At 37.4% G+C, this 24,174-nt stretch overlaps 1 non-coding gene across 1 annotated transcript; it reads right to left on the bottom strand.

Annotated features, from left to right (window-relative positions):
* Positions 1-399: 399 nt before the first annotated feature.
* Positions 400-471, bottom strand: TRNAD-GUC (transfer RNA aspartic acid (anticodon GUC)). Its single transcript has one exon. It is a non-coding gene; the product is annotated as a tRNA-Asp (tRNA).
* Between the last annotated feature and the right edge of the window lie 23,703 nt (positions 472-24,174).

Below are 24,174 nucleotides of genomic sequence, written 5' to 3'. Positions count from 1 at the left end.
TAAAATATGGGAAATTGTTTGCTTTGAACGTTTCACATGATCAATTCCTCTTGCATGACTATGATGAACAATGATGAACTTGAATTAATTTTAATCATATGTTTCGATTTTGATCTTTGTTCTTGCATTCCATTTGTATTTTTATGTTTTAGCATTTTAATTGTTTTGTTAACTTAGTTTAATTTTCGAAGAAAACCAAAATCAAAAATACCCCCCTTTTTCGTAAATAGTGTATATGTGTGTGAATATTATACTTTGTTTTAATTTTAATTGTTTAATTGTTTGACAATGACAGGTGTACCCTCAATCCCCGGAATAGAACGATCCCTATTTATTCTATACTACTAATGACATTTCAGGGTTAAATTATGCGCTTGCAAACAGCGCATCAATTTTTGGCGCCGTTGCCGGGGAACGAACCCGGGTCACCCGCGTGACAGGCGGGAATACTTACCACTATACTACAACGACATTTCAGGGTTAAATTATGCGCTTGCAAACAGCGCATCAATTTTTGGCGCCGTTGCCGGGGATTGAAAAATCATTTGTCATATTGTGAATATATTGTTTTGTTTATATTGTTATCGTAAAAAAAAAAAAAAAAAAAAAAAAAAAAATTTTCGGAAAAAGCACTTGTTTATATTTGTACGAAATTTAGTTAGTTAATTACTTAGTTAATTAATTATTTAGGTTGTTATTTATATTGTTGAATACTAGTTTAATTGTGAGTTGTAAATTAAAGAAGGAATAGGTGAAGTCGTGTTTATTAATATTGGCCTAAACCCCTTATTGGTACCTAGTTCAGGTCCCTTAAGGTTGAGGGCGGCCTTTATTAACATTCATTGAACTGTCTAACACACTTAGGACCTTTTACATCCTAGTAAGAATATCCTATGTGAGATGGTGTCTAGGCTGGGGACAACGTTCATGACGGGTTCTGGATTCAGAAGTGCTACAAATGGGCGTAAACCTCAATGAGGGAGTAGCCTATGCCAAAATGGATCCTACCTCTTGTGTTCGCCCTCCCCTACCTGGCCATTTCAGTAAGGTTGCCCAACGGATGTAGGAGGGACTTTGTGTCTAGACGATTATACTTGGGCCGCACGTCCACTTGATTTACCGCTTGGAATTAAATTCGATATCAATAGTATTTATAGCAAAAAGAAAATGTAAGAAATTGTTGTGGCACTTAAGGTATATTGGATTAAACATAATCTTGGAAGGGTAGCTGTTTCAGCCCCATTGCACAACGAGATTCCCTGTTCCCGTACCTAAGTGTTGAAAATAATTGTAAATAAAAGAAAGAAAAAAAAAAAAAAAAAAAAAAAAAAAAATCGGAAAGAAAAAAAAAAAAAAAAAAAATAATTGTGAATAGTGACGTTTTGTACATGTGTTTTGTGTGAAAGTTTTGTGTGTAATTTGTCTAATATACTTGTAAAGAAAAAGAAGAGGAAAACAATGAAAATTGAATTATGAATATTGTTAATTATTTAATTGTTGTGAGTGTGTAAAATCGTATGAGTAGACAAGGGCCCTTTTGTTAATATTGGCCTTAACCCTTCATTGGTACTTTTCTAAGGTCTTATGAGGTTGAGGGCGGCCTTTATTAGCATTAGGAGAACAGTCTAACACATGAGTACTTTCCAAACTGAGTAAGGGGCATTACAGATGGTGTCTTAGGTTGAGACCCTGGGTGAATAGTGACGTTTTTGTATGAAAATATTAACTTGTATTTTGTTTGTTTTCGTAAGTTACTCACTTTTGTACATCTTAATGTTGTTCAGGAATTCCATGAATGTCCGAGTCCTCTAAACTCCCTACCATACGAGAGATTGAAGAAAGACTTGCTCGTTTGAAGAATCCTCCACAACTTGAGTACAGAAGACCTTCTCCCTTGCAATTCAAGCCATATACATTCAACGAGCAAGGGAAAAGAATCTTAGATCCTTCAGAGGAATCCACATCACCTACACCAACTCCATCTCCACCACTCTCACCATCACCTTTGATTTCGCCTAACTTACCATCACCACAAATTACTTCCCCTCTTTCACCTTCACCACCCCTTACACCACCACCTGAAGCAGTTCAAGAAGAGAGAATGGCATCCATTAGGGAACTATCCACAGCAACAGTCGAGGGAGGACCCCCTACAGGCATTGTGTACCCTGCCCCTGCTGCAGGAAGAAATGCAGAGTTTGAGCTGAAGAGTGGATTATTGCACCAACTCCCTAAGTTTCATGGGCTTCCTATGGAGGACGCCAACAAGCATCTTAGGGCATTTCAGGTTGTGTGTTCTAATATGCAACCACAAGGAGCAGATGAGAACATTCTAAGGATGAAAGCATTTCCATTTTCCTTAGCTGACAGAGCCAAAGATTGGCTATATGAGATTCCTGCTGGACGTATCACCTCTTGGGACACTATGAGGAAGGCCTTCTTGGAAAGATATTTCCCAGCTTCCAAGGTCATCACACTCAGGAAGAAGCTTAGTGGAATTGAACAAGCTCCAGATGAATCCTATTCTGCCTATTATGAGAGGTTCAACTCCTTACTTGCTCAATGTCCTCAACATCAGATGAAGGATGAGACCCTACTGACATGCTTCTATGAGGGACTCTTACCCTTAGAGAGGCAAATGCTTGATGCTGCAGCTGGAGGAGCTTTTGTGGACAAGTCACCTGCAGAGGGAAAGGAACTTATTGAGAATCGTGCCCTCAACAGTCAACAATACGAGGGTATAGGGCACTCCATTCGAAAGGTACATGAAGTGGGCAGGAATAATGCCATTGAGGATCAACTGAATAAGCTCACCTTGCTCATGAACCAAGTCATAAGTTCCAAAGGACCTAGTGCATCCATAGCTTGTGGGGTATGCTCTATGCAAGGGCATGTTACTGATCAATGCCCTCAACTCAATGAAAATGGAGGATGGGAATCTGCCAATGCTATTGGAGGATACCAAGGGGGATTTCAAGGAGGATATCAGGGAGGACCTCAACGTCCTAGACATGACCCTTATTCCAATACTTATAACCCAGGATGGAGGGACCATCCCAACTTCAAGTGGACCAACAATGACAATGTTCAGAATCCTCTTGGTGGGAACTTTCAACGTCCTCAAGGGCCTACTTTTCAACGTCCTCAAGCTCCTTACATGCCTCCTCCTCAACAGAACTCTGGGAATTCCAATTCCCATTATGATAAGACGTTGGAAGCCTTGACTGCTTCTACACAAGCCTTGACAAACTCTACTCAGGCTTTGATCCAAGGACAACAGACCCATACTAAGGACATTGCAGAACTCAAGAAGCAGATGGGCCAAGTTGTGGATTTCATGAGCAAGATTCATGAGAATGGGAAGCTCCCTAGTGTCACAATACCTAATCCTAAGGGTAATGTGGAGAATGCATCAGTTGTGACTACAAGGAGTGGAAGGCCATTTGTGGATCAACCCAAGCCACCCAAGAAAGCCCAAGTAAGCATAGAGATTGAGGAAGACCATGAACCCACAAAGTTGGGTATTGAAAAGGACCCTGCAACGTCCAAGGAAGAAGTCAAGGCGTCCTCACCACCAAAGGCCAAACCGGATATTCAAGGTATTAATTCTAACTTATCCAATTCGGTTATTACTAACCCTTCTTCTTCTTGCATGCCCTTTCCACGCAGATTTGCTAAATCCAAGAAGGATGAAAGTGACCAAGCTATCTTGGAAACTTTCAAGAAGGTACAAGTAAACTTACCCCTCCTAGACATCAAACAAGTCCCTAAGTATGCCAAGTTCCTTAAAGAGCTTTGCACTACTAGGAGAGTGAACCGTGAAAAGGAGGTGGTAAAGGTAAGTGAGAACGTTTCTGCCTTGATTCAGAGGAAGATTCCTCCAAAGTGTAAGTGATAGGAGCATTTTAATGCGACGTTTTAACTGTTATTTCCCTATATTTTCTGTGTTATTTCCTTAATAAAACTCTGTTTAGGAAAGTTTCCATTCTTGGATTAGGAAAGTTCCTTATTGTAGAAAGTTTCCATTTTTGTAGTTTCTATTTTCCATTTCTAGCAAGTTTCCATTTTATTGAGGAAAGTTTCCATTTCTTGTTTTCAGAAAGTTTTTACTTGTATTAGTAGTTCCTATTTTCAGGTTCTTGAAAATAAATGAGCTGAAATAAGCTCATAAATGGAAAGAAGGAGATGGCGTGAAAAATTAAAGAGGAAATCAAGCAAGAGGAAATCAAGGAAGAGTTTTTAAAAAGGAAACTATATTTTCCTTGGGGATTAAATTTGCCGTGTAATACTTAAGGAAAAACAAGGTGACAACATGGGAATTAAAGATGATTGATTGAGGATTTCAAGGAGAGATTTTCTTGGGAGACTTTTATGGGAAGGAAATATTGTTGGAGGAAAAATTTGGTGTGATTGCCAACGTAAAAATGAGAAATAATCAAGGAGATGATGATACGTGCAAAAGCATCGCCAATTTAAACCCTGAAAATGTCGAGCGTTAGTATAGGATAAGCAGGGATCGTTCTAAACCGGGGATTGAGGGTGCTAACATGTGAGAACAAATTAAAGAAAAGAATTTACAAGTCACGAAATTAAAGAACAAACATATACAATTTCACAAAAATATTTTACAAGTTACAAGCATGCTTAGAATTAGAACAACAAAGAAAAGAGAGAGAACATACATACATTCACACGAATCTAGAGAACAATGAACAATAGAGAGCAACGAAAATCACATATATATACACAAAGAATTCGAAGGAAAGAGAGAAAACAAGTTAGAAAAGGTTTTGGAAATCCCACTCCTATTTATACACAATTTACAAATCCATATCACATTAGGAATCCATATACAACAGGGATTACTAGTTATTATCTACTTAGAATTACTTAATCTACAAGAAAACAAAATCCCTAAAAAACACCAAGAAAATCCCTAAATTTTAGCAATCCCTAAAAAACACAAAACAAATCCCTAAAAAACACCAAATTAATTCCTAGAAAACACTAACACATATTTACTATTCACGGAGACACTATTCACGAATTTTAAAAACATTTTTTATTTATTTAATTATCTAAGTTAACATGCTACCTAAAAACTCTAAGTTAATTTTAATTATTTACACATATACAAAAACACATAACAAACGAAACAAGGGGGGGTTTTTGAAGATTTAAACTATAATTTTCGAAAACAAATAAAAGATTAAAAACATTTTATTTACATAGGTGGGAAAAGAAGAATTTTTGGAAAACAATTTATCAAGAACCTTTCAAGAACAACATATTCATGCATCCCTTAATCTTGTTAATTACCATGGAAAGATATCAACCAAGAAACAAAGTTACAAGCGCCCAATGTCCCTTATATGACTTCCCTTTACGCAATTGATCGACGAAGCGCCAAACCAACATATTTCAAATGCAAGTATCACACAATCGAAGCGACTCATAATCTCATGCATTCAAATCATTAAGAGCAAGTGAAAGTTTAGTCAATAAACATGCAAATTCAAGTACTCGAAGCGAATCTTTTCATTACATGCATAATCTGATCTCGACCTTTGTACAAAGCCTTTACTACTATATCGAATTAGGGTCCCGAAGCGTTTTACCTAATTACTAGCTCCAATTACATGCAATCACTCTATGTTTCGAACCAAAGAACAAGAACATGCAAAAGTTATCTATAAAACAAAACCAGATTATCATTCCATATTTCGGCAATTAATCAAGATCAAGAACACATAAACACATCACACATAGAAAAGCATATCAAAATCGCATCCAAAAATCAGAAAGTTATCTCATGGTTTCGGTTTTACACAAAGAAAAACAAAAACAGAATTTCTATCTAACAAGTCACAAAACCGAGAAGAAAACATGATGAAGATGGTAAGAACAACCCTTGACTACGTCCCAAGGTCCAAAGCAGATCCAAGGCAGCAACACAAGATGAAGATCACGGCAAAGGATGGAGGATGGCACGGCAAGAACTTGCAAGATGCGAAAACCTGAAACTCAAGAGCAAACCGGTGAGAAACGAAATTGTGGAGAATATGTGTCAACCTTGAGACGTCTAATACACAAGGTATATATAGGAGAACGTCCCAAGGCACTCCCAATTCGTTTCTACTTGGTTTCTCCAAAGTTGTGTTGATTTAGGACTTGTTTGGCACAAAGTAGATTTCCGGCAGTCTTGACCTCAGTGTACTAAAACGGCCATAACTTCCTCTAGAAAATAGATATCGACGAGCTGTAAAATGTTCTGGAAACTAGACATCTGTAGCTTTCCAACCATATAAAGATCATAATTTTCTGAGCTCTGAGCGATTTTCTATGCTCCGTTGAAGTTGACTGATCTGCACAGGCAGTAATCCGAATCTGTAATGGATTTGACTTTTAAAGCATAACTTAAGTCTAATTCGGTTTTCCTTCACATCACATGCCTCTCACATGTCTTCCACGCCTTATTGAAGAATGAAACGTCAAGAACTCCCTAGAACCTTCAAGAATCTCACGGCAATTCCAATCCATACTCAACTAGAAATCCAAACTCCATAATGCTTTGAAATCCGAATTCCTTGTTGCTTTCTCTTCCATGTGCACGGCATATGATCTTCTTGAGACTTCTAGATACTTCATGAACGTTCCAAGGCTCTCCTAGTATGAGTAGAACTCCATATGCAAGTAGGTTTCCTAGTTGAATACTGCTTCCTTTTCCGAGATGCTTCTACACTCTTCCGGAACCTTCTTGAGTAATCCTTATCCAACAGGGACTCCTTGTCATACTAGTATTCCTTATCTGAGTAGAATTGAGTTTCCTTGTCCAAGTAGAACTCCTAGTCCAAGTCAGCTTCAGACTCCTACTTGAACTGGGATTCCTTTTCCTAGTCAAACTGGGAAAACTTCCATTTCTTCATTTCTTTCCATTTCTGCGCCACTTGTGCCTTCCTTAGCCATTTTTGGACTTTGAGACTCCATTTTACCTGCAAAACACTAACTAAGTTAAATTGATCAAGATAAAGGAAATAACTTAGCAAAATATAGGGTTTAAACATTATAAACGTCGCATTTTATGCTCCTATCAGATGACGCCAAGAGAGATTCAAGGGAGAAATAAAAGGAAAGAGAAAAAGGTGGAGACCAAGAAAAGCTGAAAACGTGTCTAGGTGCATCCCTAAATTCCCTAAAGGAATATTAGCCGAAATTCATGAAGAAAATCAGAATAATTTCAAGGAAATTCGGCAATTAAATATTAGGGAGGTATTTTAGAGAATTTTGATTGGTTGGAACACATCACACGGATTACTTGGCATTCTATGATTGGTTGGACTACATCACAAAGCTTACTTGGCGAATTCTCATTGGTGGAAGCTATGTGGAAATTTGTGATTGCTTTGTGAACCCTAGCCATGCTCCTATATATACCCACCTCTTTGACGTTGAAAAGAGTTCCACATCCCTTAGAAAAATTCAGAAAAATTATATTGTTGCCGTGAGCTTCTTCCATTTTCTCTCCATCCTCTAAAGCAAGCCACGGAGTTCAAGCAAGGCTGAAGGGAGAAGAAGGAGCCGTGACTATTCCTCCACCATCCACCATTGAAGACTTGCTTTCAAGCTTCAAGGATCACAACGAAAATCATTCATCCTCATCTTCCATCCACGGTGTAATTCGACCTCTACTTTGTAACCTTTGTTTGAATTTCGTTGGTTTGTTTTAGTTGACATTTGATTGAACAAAGTTATTAAATTCTGGAATTTTTATGATTAAATGAAATTTTCAGATTCATATTATTGTTCTTCGAGAGTTGCTTATGTGGGTTTGTTTAATTAAATTTGCGTTATAGATAACTTTTGTATTTTAATCTTATGTGGTTGCAAACACTTAGGGTTTCGATATAATTGGTGCTAGGTTTAAGAACATGAAATCGACTTTTCGTTTTGTGTAAACTTGAATCAAAGTAGTAAAGGTTTTGTACAAAGATCGAATTTAATTAAAGAGAATTGCAATTAGGTGGACTTTTCCATACTAAGTTGTACACTTGAGTTGATAGCCTTTCTCTATGTGTAATGCGTTAAACATGACATGATTGACTAGCTTTCTAGGGTTTGATTGCATGTTTGATAGGATTAATCTAGGTGCTTTCGCTTAGGTTAATTAGCATTGAAAAGTAAAAAATGGGAATTCATTTGCTTTCGAATGTTTCACATGATCAACTCCTTTCTCATGACTTAGATGAACAATGTTAGGGTTTGAATCAATTTTAATCATAATTTCGGTTTTGATCTTTGTTCTCTCATTCCATTCGTATTTTTATGTTTTTGCATTTTAATAATTTTGTTAACTTAGTTTTATTTTCAAAAAAACCAAAAACAAAATCCCCCCTTTTCGTGTAAAATGTTTATAGTTGTGAATATCTTTGTGAATATTATACTTTGTTTTAATTTTAATTGTTTTAATTGTTTGACAATGACAGGTGTACCCTCAATCCCCGGAATAGAACGATCCCTATTTGCTTATACTACTAACGATCTTTTCAGGGTTAAATTGCGCGCTTCCTTTTAGCGCATCAATTTTTGGCGCCGTTGCCGGGGATTGAAAAATCATTTGTCATATTGTGAATATATGTTGTTTTGTTTATATTGTGATCGTAAAAAAAAAAAAAAAAAAAAAATTTACTTGTTAATTGTTTGTAATTCTCGAAATTAGTTAATTAATTATTTAGGTTGTTTTTTATATTGTTGAACACGAGTTTAATTGTGAGTTGTAAATTAAAGAAGGAATAGGTGAAGTCGTGTTTATTAATATTGGCCTAAACCCCTTATTGGTACCTAATTCAGGTCCCTTAAGGTTGAGGGCGGCCTTTATTAACATTCATTGAACTGTCTTCACACTTAGGACCTTTTACATCCTAGTAAGAATATCCTATGTGAGATGGTGTCTAGGAAGGGGACAACGTTCATAACGGGTTCTGGATCCAGAAGTGCTTACAAATGGGCGTAAACCTCAATGAGGGAGTAGCCTATGCCAAAATGGATCCTACCTCTTGTGTTCGCCCTCCCCTACCTGGCCATCTCAGTAAGGTTGCCCAACGGATGTAGGAGGGACTTTGTGTCTAGGCGACTATACTTGGGCCGCACGTCCACTTGATTTACCGCTTGGAATTAGATTTGATATCAATAATATTTATGACAAAAGAAAATGTAACAAAATGTTGTGATGCACTAAGGTAAAAAAAGAAACATTTGTGTAAATATTTTTCATGTTTTTTTTTTTTACTCACTTGTGTACCTAACTTGTGTCTTGTGTACAATGTACTTGTTAATTGTTTGTAGTTTGTAATTCATAGTTAAACTTGTTTGTATATTTTGTATTTCTTAGTTAATTATAGTCACTAACTTTATTTAATGGAGGTACTGTCTGGCTGAAAGACGTTAAATTCAAGCGCTGCTTGGGAGGCAACCCAATTCAGAAGTAGCTGTGAATGAGTCTACCTACACAGATTTGCTTTCTCTTACCCTATTTCTTTTTATTTTTCAATTTTTTCTCTTTTGTTTTTATTTTAGGATTTGTTTTCATAAATGCCTTCTATCTATGCTTACTTGTTTCATTGCATGCTTATGATTGATTACATTGAGGACAATGCAATATTTAAGTGTGGGGGAAGGGATTTATACTTTTATCTTGAGTCATATATATTGAAAAATACAAAAAAATTGAAAAATGTCAAAAAAAAAAATTAAAAAATTTAGTTTCTTTTATTTTCGTTTTGAGTCATAGGATGCCTTTCAACTGTCTAGGATGATTCTATATCTCTGAAATTATGGCTAAAAGAGGATCACAATGTTGAGATGATTTTAACATGGTATTCTTTGGTTAATTGAGATATATGAAAAGCATGTGCATGTGTAGTGGATATGGATTTCGTGACCTTGGTACAGAATATGAGCATGTTAGGATGAGTTGTGATTCATAAAGCCCATGTGAGATAATTGAGCCCATGTCCCTTTTTCTTGGAGTGAAATGAAAAATATATTCTTAATTTCTTGGCGATGTTTTGATGATCTCATTATTCTTTCATCTTGATTGATTGCTTGCCATAGATTAAGTTTAATGGACTAGAGAATGCTAGAATTCGCTCTTGTGCTTGTTGAGACATGATATCAATACATGGCCCTGATTCTGGAAGGGATAGAGGTACCTTAGGAATTACCACCATTGCCAAATAAACTTGTGTCCCCATTTGTGCCCGTCGTGGGACCCCCCTAGATAAGCCATTTTGAGCCTACGTTAAGCCTTTTCTTTCATCATCCTTAAAATCCTTAACCATGAAGCTTAGTATAGTTACAACCCTACCCTTTGTTCTAAGAACTTAGTGGAGCTATCTTTGGGACTTTACTTGAGGATTTGACGCTAAGGATGAAGATTGAGAAGAGGTGAAAGTTAAAGTGTGGGGGAGTTGTCCATAAAAAAAAAAAAAAAAAAAAATATGTGGAAGCCGGAAAAAAAAAATGAAAAAGAAAAAATGTGTACGGCTAAAAAGAAAAAGAAAGAAAAGTATATGTTTATGGATTTTAGTTCCCCATACTTGGTGAGTTTGGAGTTTGCTTTGAATTGAAGGCCCACTACTGAAAAATTTGGTCTTTGTCCAATTCACAAGAGTTCAAGGGAAATTTAGAATGAAGACATTTGGCCCTTTTATGTGACCTCTATGGGGAAGTGACGTTTTTGCAATGCCTTGGTGGAAAAATTTCGAAGATCTCTACATTATATGAGCTCTGCTAGGTTTTTAGGACACTTTGATAAATCCTTACCTTTCGTTTCTTTAAACCTTGAACCTGAGCCCCATTATAACCTTTGAGAGGACCTTCTTGATCCTTAAGATGGGACAGCCTTTGATGTGGAGATGAGTGACAAGAGTTGAACCTATGGCTTGGGTCCATCTGTGCAAGTAGTTGGTATCTTTCATGAGATCTTTTGAAAAAAAATTATATTCACAAAGTGCTTTTCGTTTCTTATATATGTGAGCTATTTGAATGCCTCAAAATATTTTCTCTCACATATAATTGAGTGATTATAAGCTTTTAAGCATTGCCATGATCTGAGAGAAGAAAGAGTGGATATACCTTGTGAGGATTTGAATCATACTTGTCTGAAACATGCTTAACAGAACCCACCACCATTGTTACAACCAAGTCCTACTTGTGTATATGTGGATTATATGTTTTAATTAACTCTCGAATGCTTAAACATTGATTCTTGGTTGAGTGCTAATCTTGGTGTTGTGAAAGTAAGAGATTTCTGAGACAAAAAGTTGAAGGGCAATAGAGTTATTGTATTTGTTGAGTGTTCAAATTTTCGTTGAGTCTTAGTTGAGTCTTAGTGTGATTTTGCTAAGGGACTAGCAAAAGCTAAGTGTGGGGGAATCTGATAGGAGCATTTTAATGCGACGTTTTAACTGTTATTTCCCTATATTTTCTGTGTTATTTCCTTAATAAAACTCTGTTTAGGAAAGTTTCCATTCTTGGATTAGGAAAGTTCCTTATTGTAGAAAGTTTCCATTTTTGTAGTTTCTATTTTCCATTTCTAGCAAGTTTCCATTTTATTGAGGAAAGTTTCCATTTCTTGTTTTCAGAAAGTTTTTACTTGTATTAGTAGTTCCTATTTTCAGGTTCTTGAAAATAAATGAGCTGAAATAAGCTCATAAATGGAAAGAAGGAGATGGCGTGAAAAATTAAAGAGGAAATCAAGCAAGAGGAAATCAAGGAAGAGTTTTTAAAAAGGAAACTATATTTTCCTTGGGGATTAAATTTGCCGTGTAATACTTAAGGAAAAACAAGGTGACAACATGGGAATTAAAGATGATTGATTGAGGATTTCAAGGAGAGATTTTCTTGGGAGACTTTTATGGGAAGGAAATATTGTTGGAGGAAAAATTTGGTGTGATTGCCAACGTAAAAATGAGAAATAATCAAGGAGATGACGCCAAGAGAGATTCAAGGGAGAAATAAAAGGAAAGAGAAAAAGGTGGAGACCAAGAAAAGCTGAAAACGTGTCTAGGTGCATCCCTAAATTCCCTAAAGGAATATTAGCCGAAATTCATGAAGAAAATCAGAATAATTTCAAGGAAATTCGGCAATTAAATATTAGGGAGGTATTTTAAAGAATTTTGATTGGTTGGAACACATCACACGGATTACTTGGCATTCTATGATTGGTTGGACTACATCACAAAGCTTACTTGGCGAATTCTCATTGGTGGAAGCTATGTGGAAATTTTTGATTGCTTTGTGAACCCTAGCCGTGCTCCTATATATACCCACCTCTTTGACGTTGAAAAGAGTTCCACATCCCTTAGAAAAATTCAGAAAAATTATATTGTTGCCGTGAGCTTCTTCCATTTTCTCTCCATCCTCTAAAGCAAGCCACGGAGTTCAAGCAAGGCTGAAGGGAGAAGAAGGAGCCGTGACTATTCCTCCACCATCCACCATTGAAGACTTGCTTTCAAGCTTCAAGGATCACAACGAAAATCATTCATCCTCATGTTCCACCCACGGTGTAATTCGACCTCTACTTTGTAACCTTTGTTTGAATTTCGTTGGTTTGTTTTAGTTGACATTTGATTGAACAAAGTTATTAAATTCTGGAATTTTTATGATTAAATGAAATTTTCAGATTCATATTATTGTTCTTCGAGAGTTGCTTATGTGGGTTTGTTTAATTAAATTTGCGTTATAGATAACTTTTGTATTTTAATCTTATGTGGTTGCAAACACTTAGGGTTTCGATATAATTGGTGCTAGGTTTAAGAACATGAAATCGACTTTTCGTTTTGTGTAAACTTGAATCAAAGTAGTAAAGGTTTTGTACAAAGATCGAATTTAATTAAAGAGAATTGCAATTAGGTGGACTTTTCCATACTAAGTTGTACACTTGAGTTGATAGCCTTTCTCTATGTGTAATGCGTTAAACATGACATGATTAACTAGCTTTCTAGGGTTTGATTGCATGTTTGATAGGATTAATCTAGGTGCTTTCGCTTAGGTTAATTAGCATTGAAAAGTAAAAAATGGGAATTCATTTGCTTTCGAATGTTTCACATGATCAACTCCTTTCTCATGACTTAGATGAACAATGTTAGGGTTTGAATCAATTTTAATCATAATTTCGGTTTTGATCTTTGTTCTCTCATTCCATTCGTATTTTTATGTTTTTGCATTTTAATAATTTTGTTAACTTAGTTTTATTTTCAAAAAAACCAAAAACAAAATCCCCCCTTTTCGTGTAAAATGTTTATAGTTGTGAATATCTTTGTGAATATTATACTTTGTTTTAATTTTAATTGTTTTAATTGTTTGACAATGACAGGTGTACCCTCAATCCCCGGAATAGAACGATCCCTATTTGCTTATACTACTAACGATCTTTTCAGGGTTAAATTGCGCGCTTCCTTTTAGCGTATCAGTAAGGATCCTGGAAGCTTTACTATTCCATGTACTATTGGTAACTCCAGATTTAAGAATGCCATGCTAGATTTAGGTGCATCTGTTAATGTTATGCCCTACTCTGTTTATGAAACCCTAGGTCTAGGGGAACTTAAATCTGATAATGTTATCATTCAGTTAGCTGACAGATCCAATGCATACCCTAGAGGTTTGTTGGAGGATGTGCTTGTGCAGGTTAACCATCTTATCTTCCCAGCTGATTTTTATGTGTTGGAAATGGAGGACTCCCCTGTGAGTTCCACTCCTTTGCTTTTGGGACGTCCTTTCTTAAGGACAGCTAGGACAAAGATAGATGTGTATGCATGTTCTCTCACCATGGAGTTTGATGGTGACGTTATTGGCTTCAACATTTTTGAAGCCATGAGGTATCCTCTTGATATAAATGACTGTTATTCTATTGATATTTTGGATAACCTTGCCCAGAAAATGTTTGAGGCCATGAATGAGGATACCCTAGCCACAACCCTCGAACAAGGAGTAGGGTACACAAAAGGTGGTGCCATTATCTCAAAGGAGGAATTGAAGGACACTTGTGAAGGAAAGATAATTGAAAACGTCTCCTTCCTTGAAGCATCCCCTTATGTAGGTAAGTCTAATTCTCCTTTGTCCATTCAGTTATCTACTAACAAGACTTTACCTTCAGTGGTCCAGGCCCCAGAACTTGAGCTTAAACCTCTTCCAGACCATTTGAAGTATGTCTACTTAGGAGACAAGGAGACCTTACCAGTGATAGTGTCCTCTGCGCTTACGACTCCACAAGAAGAGAAGTTGGTGGAGATGCTGAAGCAACACAAGACCGCCATAGGATGGACATTGGCGGACATCAAGGGAATTAGCCCTACAACTTGCGTCCATAGGATACTTCTAGAGGAAGGGTCTAAACCCACTAGAGAGGCTCAACGTCGTCTCAACCCTCCAATGATGGAAGTTGTGAAGAAGGAGGTTTGATGAGCTTTGAGCAAGCGCATAATTTAACCCTGAAATGTCGTTAGTAGTATAAAGTAAATAGGGATCGTTCTATTCCGGGGATTGAGGGTACACCTGTCATTGTCAAACAATTAAACAATTAAAATTAAAACAAAGTATAATATTTACATATATGCACATTATTTACGAATTAAAAGGGGGTTTTTGATTTTGGTTTTTCTGAAAATAAAACTAAGTTAACAAAATAATTAAAATGCTAAAACATAAAAAAATACAAATGGAATGCAAGAACAAAGATCAAAATCGAAACATATGATTAAAATTAATTCAAGTTCATCATCGTTCATCATAGTCATGCAAGAGGAATTGATCATGTGAAACGTTCAAAGCAAACAATTTCCCATATTTTACTTTCAACGCTAATTAATCTAAGTGAAAGCACATAGACTAATCCTATCAAACATGCATTCAAGCCCTAGAAAGCTAGTCAATCATACATGTCTAACGCATTAAGCATCTAGAAAGGCTATCAATTCAAATGTGCAACTTAGTATGAAAAAGTCCACCTAATTGCAATCTTCTTTGATTAAATTCGGTTTTTGTACAAAACCTTTACTACTTATTGATTCAAGAACACAAAACCAAAAAGTTGATTCATGTTCTTAAATTCGTAGCACCAATTATATAAAAACCCTAGGTGTTTGCAACCACATAAGATTAAAATACAAAAGTTATCTATCATGCAAATTTAATCAAACACTCACACATAAGCAACCATAAATCGCAAAACATGAATCTGAAAATTAACAATTAATCATAGAATTTCAGAATTCGAAAATTGTTCAAACACATGTGTCAACTAGGGCATAACCAACGAAAATTACAAAGCAAAGGTTACAAGGAGAATCGGATTACACCAAGATGGAGATGGGGTGAATGGTCTCTTGAATTTCGAAAGCAATCTTCAAGGATGGTGATGGATGATGTGCACGGCTTGTCCTCTTCTTCCTTGGCCTTGCTTGAACTTCGTGGTTGCCCTAGAGGATGGAGAAGAACACGGCTAAGCTAGAGAGAGTTTTCTGATTTTTTCTAAAGTTGTAAAACACAATGGTGGGGACCCTTGACGTTGAGAATGTGTGAGAATATATAGTGGACGCCTCCTTGCTTTCCAAGCCGTGTAAACCTCTTAATATCCCAAGGAATTAATCTGAAAATGCCACATAATTTCCTCCAATAATAGCTTGCCAAATAAGCCCTATGACATGGTTCAACCAATCACAAAACTCCATTTTAATTCCCTAATATTTTGGCCGAAATATATAAAGATATATTCTGATTTTGTAGTTCAATTTCGGCCAAACTTCCTTAGAGAATATAGGGAACGAACCTAGACTCCTTTTTGGCCGTTTCTTGGTCTCCACACTTTGGCTTTCCTTAAAACTCTCCCCTAGAATCTCTCCTTGCCGAATTCTCTAGGGTTTCTTCATGAATATCACGGCAATTCCTTCTTTTCCTCTTGGCTTGGACGGCAAAAGATCTTCTAGGGTTTATCTCTTGATGTATTTCCATAAAAATAGCCCTAGAAAGTCTCCCTAGAATATCTCCTTTTAATTTCTGATTTTTGGACGCCAACTCCTTGTTTCTCTCTTCATTTTGGACGGCAAAACTCTCCTAGGGTTTCTTCATGCGTCACAAACCCTAATCTCTTGGGCCATGATCCATTTTGCCGAAAATTCAAAGTGCTCTTGGGCTTCGTTGCTTCATCTTCAAGCCTTCTTATTTTCCAACGCAAAACACTTCATTTTCTTCATTTCTTTTCATAGTTGCGTTGGAAACTTCATTGGTAAGCTCTCCTCCATTTCGCAGGGTTTCCTGGTTGCACTAGGAAAGCTTGTTTCTTCATTTCTGCTCAAATGTGTGGGCCGTTATTCCTCATTTTTGCTCCCCTTAACGTTCGCAAGCTCCTCTTTCCATTTGTGAGTTCATTTCCACTTTTTAGCTCGGAGGTCCTGAAAATAGAAACTAGTAAGAAAAAATAGAAACTTTCCTAAAATGAAAAATAGCAACTTTCCTAAACTGAAAATGGGAAACTTTCTAAAAATGAAAAATAGAAACTTGCCAGAAATGAGAAATGAAAACTATAAGAATAGAAACTTTCTAAAAATGGAAAATAGAAACTAAGAAAAATGGAAACTTTCTACAAATAGGAACTTTCCCAATCAAAGAATGGAAACTTTCCTAAACAGAGTTTTACTAAGGAAATGGCGCAGGAAATGTAAGGAAATGCAGTTAAAACGTCGCATTAAAATGCTCCTATCAAATTCCCCCACACTTAGCTTTTGCTAGTCCCTTAGCAAAATCAAACAAAGACACACACTAAGACTCAACGAAAATTAAAGACTCAAACAAACAAAGACTCTATTGCCCTTCAACTATTTGTCTCAGCAATCTCTTACTTTCACAACACCAAGATTAGCACTTTACCAAGAATAAATGTTTAGGCATTCGAGAGTTAATTAAGACACATAATTCACATATACACAAGTAGGACTTGGTTGGAACAATGGTGATGGTTTCTGTTAAGCATGCTTCAAACAAGTTTGATTCAATTCCTCACAAGGTATATTCACTCTTTCTTCTCTCAGATCATGGCAATGCTTAAAAGCTTATACACTCAAGTATATGTGAAAGATAGCAAGTATATCACATAATGCAAGAAACGAAAGCACAAGTATAATTTTCTTTAAAGATCTCATGAAGGATATCAACTACTTGCACGAATGGACTGCCATAGGTTCAACTCTTGTAACTCATCTCCACATCAAGGGTTGTCCCATCTTAAGGATCAAGAAGGTCTTCTCAAGGTTTGTAATGGGGCCATGGCTCAAGGTTTAAAGAAACGAAGGGTAAGGAATTTAACAAAGTGTCCTAAAAACCTAGTAGAGCTCATATGAATGTAGAGATCTCGAAAAATCCACCAAGTAAAGTCTTCATAAACGTCACTTCCCCATATAGGTCACATAAAAGGGCCAAATGTCTTCATGTTGGGCCCAATCTTCATTGTAAACTTCCCTTGAACTCTAGTGAAATGGACAAAGGCCAAATTTTTCTGTAGTGGGCCTTCAATTCAAAGCAAACTCCAAGATCACTAAGTATGGGGGACTAAAGTCCATAAACATATTCTTTCTTTTCTTTTCTAGCCGTGTACATTTTTCTTTTCTTTTCATTTTCTCGGCTTTTTCATACATTTTTCGTTCATGGACAAGTTTACCCCCACACTTGAACCTTCACCTCTTCTTATTCTTCAATATTGACGTCAAATCTTCAAGTAAAATCTCAATTTAGCTCCACTAAGTCCTTAGGACAAAGGGTAGGGTTATAGCTATACTAAGGCTTAGGTTAAAGATTTTAAGGGTGATGAAAGAAAAGGCTTAACGTAGGCTCAAAGGGGTTTATCTAGGGGAGTCCCACGACGGGCACAATTAGGGACACAGGTTCATTTGGCAATGGTGGTAATTCCTAGGGTGCCTCTATCCTTTCCAGAATCAGGGCCATATATTGATATAACGTCTCAACAAGCACAAGAGCGAATTCTAGCATTCTCTAGTCCATCAAATTTAATCTATGGCAAGTAGTCAATCAAGATGAAAGAATAATGAGATCATCAAAACATCGCCAAGAAATTAAGAATATATTTTTCATTTCACTCCAAGAAAAAGGAACATGGTTCAATTATCTCACATGGGTTTATATGAATTAAAACTCATCTTAACATGCTCATATTCTGTACCAAAGTCACGAAATCCATATCCACTACAAGGCACATCTTTTTCATATATCTCAATTAACCAAAGAATACCATTTTAAGTTATCTCAATTTCGTGATCCTCTTTTAGTCATGATTTCAGAGATATAGAATCATCCTAGACAGTTGAAAGGGCATCCTAAGACTCAAAACAAAAACAAAAGCAACGAAATTTTTTTTTGTTATTTTTATGACTTTTTTCGATTTTTTTTTTTTTTTGTATTTTTCAATATATATGACTCAAAATAAAAGACAAAAATGTAAATCCCTTCCCCCACACTTAAATATTGCATTGTCCTCAATGTAATCAATTATAAGCATGCAATGAAACACTTAAGCATATAGAGATGGAATTTACGAAAGTAAAGTGCAAAGAAAAACAGAAGTTACAAAAATAAAGAAGTAGGGAAGAAGAAGAAAATCTGCGTTGAAGGCTCCTCCACAGCTACTTCTGAATTGGGTTGCCTCCCAAGCAGCGCTTAATGTTTATAGTCTTTCAGCCTAGACTTGGTTTCCTCTCGTCCTCAGTTGGGTGGGCCTTCAGAGCCTCCTTTTGGGTTTGGAATTGTGTTGCTCGGAAGCCTACCAGTTTCATGAAACTTGGTCATGAAGTCCACCACTTGTCCCATCTGCTTTTTGAGTTCAGCAATGTCCTTGGTGTGGGTCTGTTGTCCTTGCATCAAAGTCTGTGTGGCACTAGTCAATGCCTGAGTGGAATTAGTCAATGCCTCAATAGTCTTATCATAGTGGGAATTTGAATTCCCTGAGTTGTGTTGAGGAGGCATGTAAGGCCTTTGAAAAGAAGGTCCTTGAAATGAAGGTCCTTGAGGACGTTGGAAACTCCCACCAAGAGGATTCTGAACATTCTCATTGTTGGTCCACTTGAAGTTGGGGTGATCCCTCCATCCAGGGTTATAGGTATTTGAATATGGATCATACCTTGGACGTTGGGGACCCCCTTGGTTCCCTTGATAGCCTCCTATGGCATTCACAGACTCCCAACCACCATTCTCACTTAGTTGAGGACATTGATCCGTAGGATGTCCTTGGGTAAAGCATACCCCACAAGCAGAAGATCCTCCATGGCCTTGAGTAGTCGCTACCTTGTTCACAAGAAGGGTGAGTTTGCTCAATTGATCCGCAATGGCAGGACTGGTGCTCACCTCATTGACCCTACGAGTGGTCTGTCTCACACCCTCATACTGTTGAGTGTTGAGGGCACGAATTTCAATAAGTTCTTTCCCAGCAGCAGGTGACTTATCCACAAAAGCTCCTCCAGCTGCAGCATCAAGCATTTGCCTTTCCAAAGGTAGGAGTCCTTCATAAAAGCAAGTAAGGAGGGTCTCATCCTTCATCTGATGTTGAGGACATTGCGCAAGTAAGGAATTGAACCTCTCAAAATAGGCAGAATAGGACTCATCTGGGGCTTGTTCAATTCCACTGAGCTTCTTCCTAAGTGTGATGACCTTTGAAGCTGGGAAGTATTTTTCCAAGAAGGCCTTCCTCATTGTTTCCCAAGAGGTGATACGTCCAGCAGGAATCTCATATAGCCAATCTTTGGCTCTGTCAGCTAAGGAAAATGGAAATGCCTTCATCTTCAGAATGTTCTCATCTGCTCCTTGTGGTTTCATGTTAGAACACACAACCTGGAATGCCCTAAGGTGCTTGTGGGCGTCCTCCATAGGAAGTCCGTGGAAAATAGGGAGTTGGTGCAATAGTCCACTCTTCAGTTCAAACTCTGCTTGTCTTCCTGCTGCAGGGGCAGGGTACACAATGCCTGTAGGGGGTCCTCCCTCGACTGTTGCTGTGGATAGTTCCCTAATGGATGCCATTCTCTCTTCTTGAACTTCTTCAGGTGGTGGTGTAAGTGGTGGTGAAGGTGAAAGAGGGGAAGTAATTTGTGGTGATGGTAAGTTAGGCGAAATCAAAGGTGATGGTGAAAGTGGTGGAGATGGAGTTGGTTGATAGGAGCATAAAGTGCGACGATATTATTGAGTATATGCCCCATTTTAGACTTGTTTCTCCCTTAAGTTTCGTGTTTTGAGTCATCGAGTCAGTTTAAGAGTCTTGTACAGTGTTTGGCGTAAAATAGGCGCAAAATGGAAAATTTATGAAAAAAATCCTAACGGGATCAGGATTCCTTACCGTCGACGTTTTTTGCGGTCTTTACATTAATTCCCTTTATTTTCTCTAGAAAATTCTGATATTCTCCTGCTTGTTGTAGGAAACCTTGGCTGGTGGAACTCTTGGAAATAACAACGATGGAGTCATAAAATAAAGCATTTAAGACATTTGACCAAGCAATGAAGAAGGGAAATAAAGGAGAAAGACGTTTCAGCTGGAAAATAAATAAAGGAGAAAAGACGTTTTCAGTTCGGGAATAAAGGAGAAAGACGTTTCAGCTGTTAAAAGACCCCATTATGAGAGGAGTTAAGGCCATAAAGGAGACGTTTTCAGTTGGAAAATTAAAGGAATTATGATGCAATCCCATCCGTCCAATGATGAAGGGTATGATCGACAAAAGCCAACCAATGCTCCCCTATAAATAGGCAACTTCCAGAACAGAATTTCCATCACTTCCTGACCAAGATCAGTTCCTTGTCTATCACTTCCTGGCCAAAAACTATTCCAAGACTCTGCCCAATTCACTCCTTAAACTTCCATCACCTACAAGACCGTGACCACCATCCATCCATCAATCTACGAAGTTCTTAGGCGCTGAGTCAAGGACGCTCCACCACCATAGCAGAGACGAGTTCATCACCTTGTTGCTAAGCCGCTGAGGAAAGCTTCAAAGTGTAACTATGACTCTACTTACAATTTTTGTTTCGGTTTTGTGTGTTTGGATTTGCGAGTTGTGTAATTGGAGACATGAAATTTTCAGAATATTTGTATTAATATTTTTGAGATTTTCAGTTTATTATTGAGTTAATTTCGAGAATTCTTTTATGATGCATGTTACAATCTTGTGCCCTTTTATGTGTTTAGGTAATTTTCAGAGTTAGGTTAATAAGTTTGCATGCTAGAATCACGCTGAGTATTCTTGTGTGTATGCTTAATTTGCCAAGGGTAATTGTTATTTGTTAAGGCGCTGAGTTAAACAAGTAGCAATTAGTTCTAAAAAGTGGTAAAAATCATGCTTTAATGATTAAACGATTCTGGAAATTACGTGTTAAATTCTATGTGTAATGGTTAATTTGCACGTGTGAGTTGATTCGAGGGTTAGATAATACTACTAGTTAAGAGAATTACGCTGAGTGTTTTCGAAAATTAGTAGTATTAGGCTTGGTAAGGACTTTTCCGATCCAAGCCTACATTAGAACGAATCAGATAAATGGATTGATCCGCTGAGGCTTTTCATTTGAGCTCTTATCTATGCATTCAAGATGGGCACAGTTTTGTAGCATGTTGAAATGGATTTTCTGTTTTTACACTTAGTAATTTCCGAGTGGTATTGGTCTAGGTTAGGGAAGTCGATCATTGAATATAGTTTTATTTGTTTTGTTTTTATTTTAAGTAGATTAGGAACCAACTTTCAAAACCCCCATTTTATTCTTTTATTTGTTAATTGACCTTTTTGTGTAGGTGTACCCTACAATCCCCGGATTGAACGATCCCTGCTTATCCTATACTGACAACTACATTTTGCAGGGTTAAATTGTGAGGCTATTTTAGCCGCATCAATTTTTGGCGCCGTTGCCGGGGATTGTTAAAATCCCTAACTTATAAAGTGTCATCGATTTTGTTGTATATAGAATGCATGCTAAATTTTTGTACTACACTTGTGGAATGGTGACAAATTGCGATTTATGTTTGGCCAAGCTATAATTGTGATTTAGTTTAAGTTTTATGAGTGTTACGAAATTAAGCATGTCTTTTATAATTGTTGTACAATTTGTAGAAGTTTTTAAGCATATTGTAAATTGTAGAATGAGTTTTTTTTAAAGCATGTTGTAAATTGTATGTGTTTCACTTAGATTAATATACTTAATTGTTGTAAATTGTATGTTGTCATGAATTTAGTTAAATACTTAATTGTTGTAAGTGTGTAAAATCGTATGAGTAGACAAGGGCCCTTTTGTTAATATTGGCCTAAACCCTTCATTAGTACCTTTCTAAGGTCTCTTGAGGTTGAGGGCGGCCTTTATTAGCATTTGGAGAACAGTCTAACACATGAGTTAATTTCCAAACTGAGTAAGGGGCATTACAGATGGTGTCTTAGGTTGAGACCCTGGGTGATGGGTTCAAATTGGATCTCAGAGATACTATAGACTGTGCGTAAACCACAATGTGGAAGTAGCCAATAGGGGCGTAAACCTCAATGAGGGAGTAGCCTCCGTAGTATCACCAAAAAGAGTCCTCCCTCTCACTTACCTCTTAATCTGGCTATCTGGCCTTCTGAAACCACGGAAAGAGACTTATGTCTAGGCGACTATCCCTATATCGTATCTCACCAATAGTAGTGGTTTCTATTGGGCTCGACTTACAACTTGGAATCAATTGAGATATTAACTAAGTTTATAACAAACTTAAAAAAAAAAAAAAAAAAAGATAAAAAAAAAAAAAAAAATGTTATGTGACATGCTTAAGGTATATTGGATTAAACATGACCTTGTCGAGGGTAGCTGTTCTATAGTCCCATTGCACAAACGAGGTCCTCTGTTCCAGTACCTAAGTATGTAAATGTAAAAGTAACTTAGAAAGTAGGAAAGACATAATGTTTGTATTTTGAACCTTGTATATGTTACTAACACTTGATTTGGTCTTAAAGGTCCATGAATGTCCACTGTCTCTGATAAGACTAAGGAGCTCTTTGAGAAATTGGAACGTGCTAAGCAAAGGGCAGAACTCACTTTTTCAGACCGTCCTCTTCTAGAAAGGAGGGATTCTCAGGACTCTAGCTATTCAGGTTATAACTCCTCAACTAGATCAACCGAGGAGATCAACAAACCTGACCATTCTGAAGAAGGAGAAGAACAAGTCTTTGAAGAGGAAGAAGAGGAGGTCACTGAAGAGGACGTTGCAGACACAGAAGAGGAAGAAGAGGAAGACCACGCCCGTGTTGAGCAAGTACAAGCACCAATGGCTGAGACTATTAGGCAACTGTCTAATCCTACAGGTGGGGGTGCTGCGCCCTTATGCATTGCCTATCCAGAACCAGGAGAGGGGCTTAATGATGATTTTGAGTTAAAGAGTGGGTTTCTGCATCACCTACCCAAGTTTCATGGGATGAGTAGTGAAGACACCAATAAGCATCTCAAGGAGTTCGAGTTTGTCTATGGGAGTATGTGCCCTAAAGGAGCTGATATCAATATCTTGAAGATGAAGGCATTCCCCTTTACTTTGGAGGACAAGGCCAAGACTTGGCTATTTGAGCTGCCTGCTGGGACTATCAACACTTGGGATAGGATGAAGGGCGAGTTCCTTACGAAGTACTTTCCTGCCTCAAAGGTCACTGTTTTGAGGAAGCAGATTAGTGGAATCACGCAAGGACATGAGGAGAATTTCTGCAATTATTGGGACAGGTTTAAGAGCCTTGTAGCATCATGCCCTAACCATGGGATGAGTGAGGGGTCCCTCCTTACCTATTTTTATGAAGGACTCACCGCTAATGAGCGTGGTCTGTTAGATGCTGCTGCTGGAGGGTCCTTTATGGATAAGACACCTGCTGATGCAAGGGAGCTACTTACTAATCGTGCACTAAACTATCAGCAATATGAGGGGGTGCTTTCCACTCAACGGAGGGTACATGAGGTGTCCACTAACTCTGCTCTTGAAGACAAGGTCAACAAGATGTCTACTCTGCTGTCTCAAGTCTTAAACGGTAATGGAGGAGGAGCAATGGCTCAAGTGTGTGGGATGTGCTCGACTCAAGGGCACCCCACTGATAAATGTCCCCAGCTTGCCTCTCCAGAAGGATGGGAATCTGT

The sequence above is a fragment of the Rosa rugosa genome, chromosome 4, assembly GCF_958449725.1.
Source record: "Rosa rugosa chromosome 4, drRosRugo1.1, whole genome shotgun sequence".
Classification (NCBI taxonomy): domain Eukaryota; kingdom Viridiplantae; phylum Streptophyta; class Magnoliopsida; order Rosales; family Rosaceae; genus Rosa; species Rosa rugosa.
The sequence above is the reverse complement of the archived record's forward strand: the minus strand, read 5'-3'. Positions and strand labels throughout refer to the sequence as shown.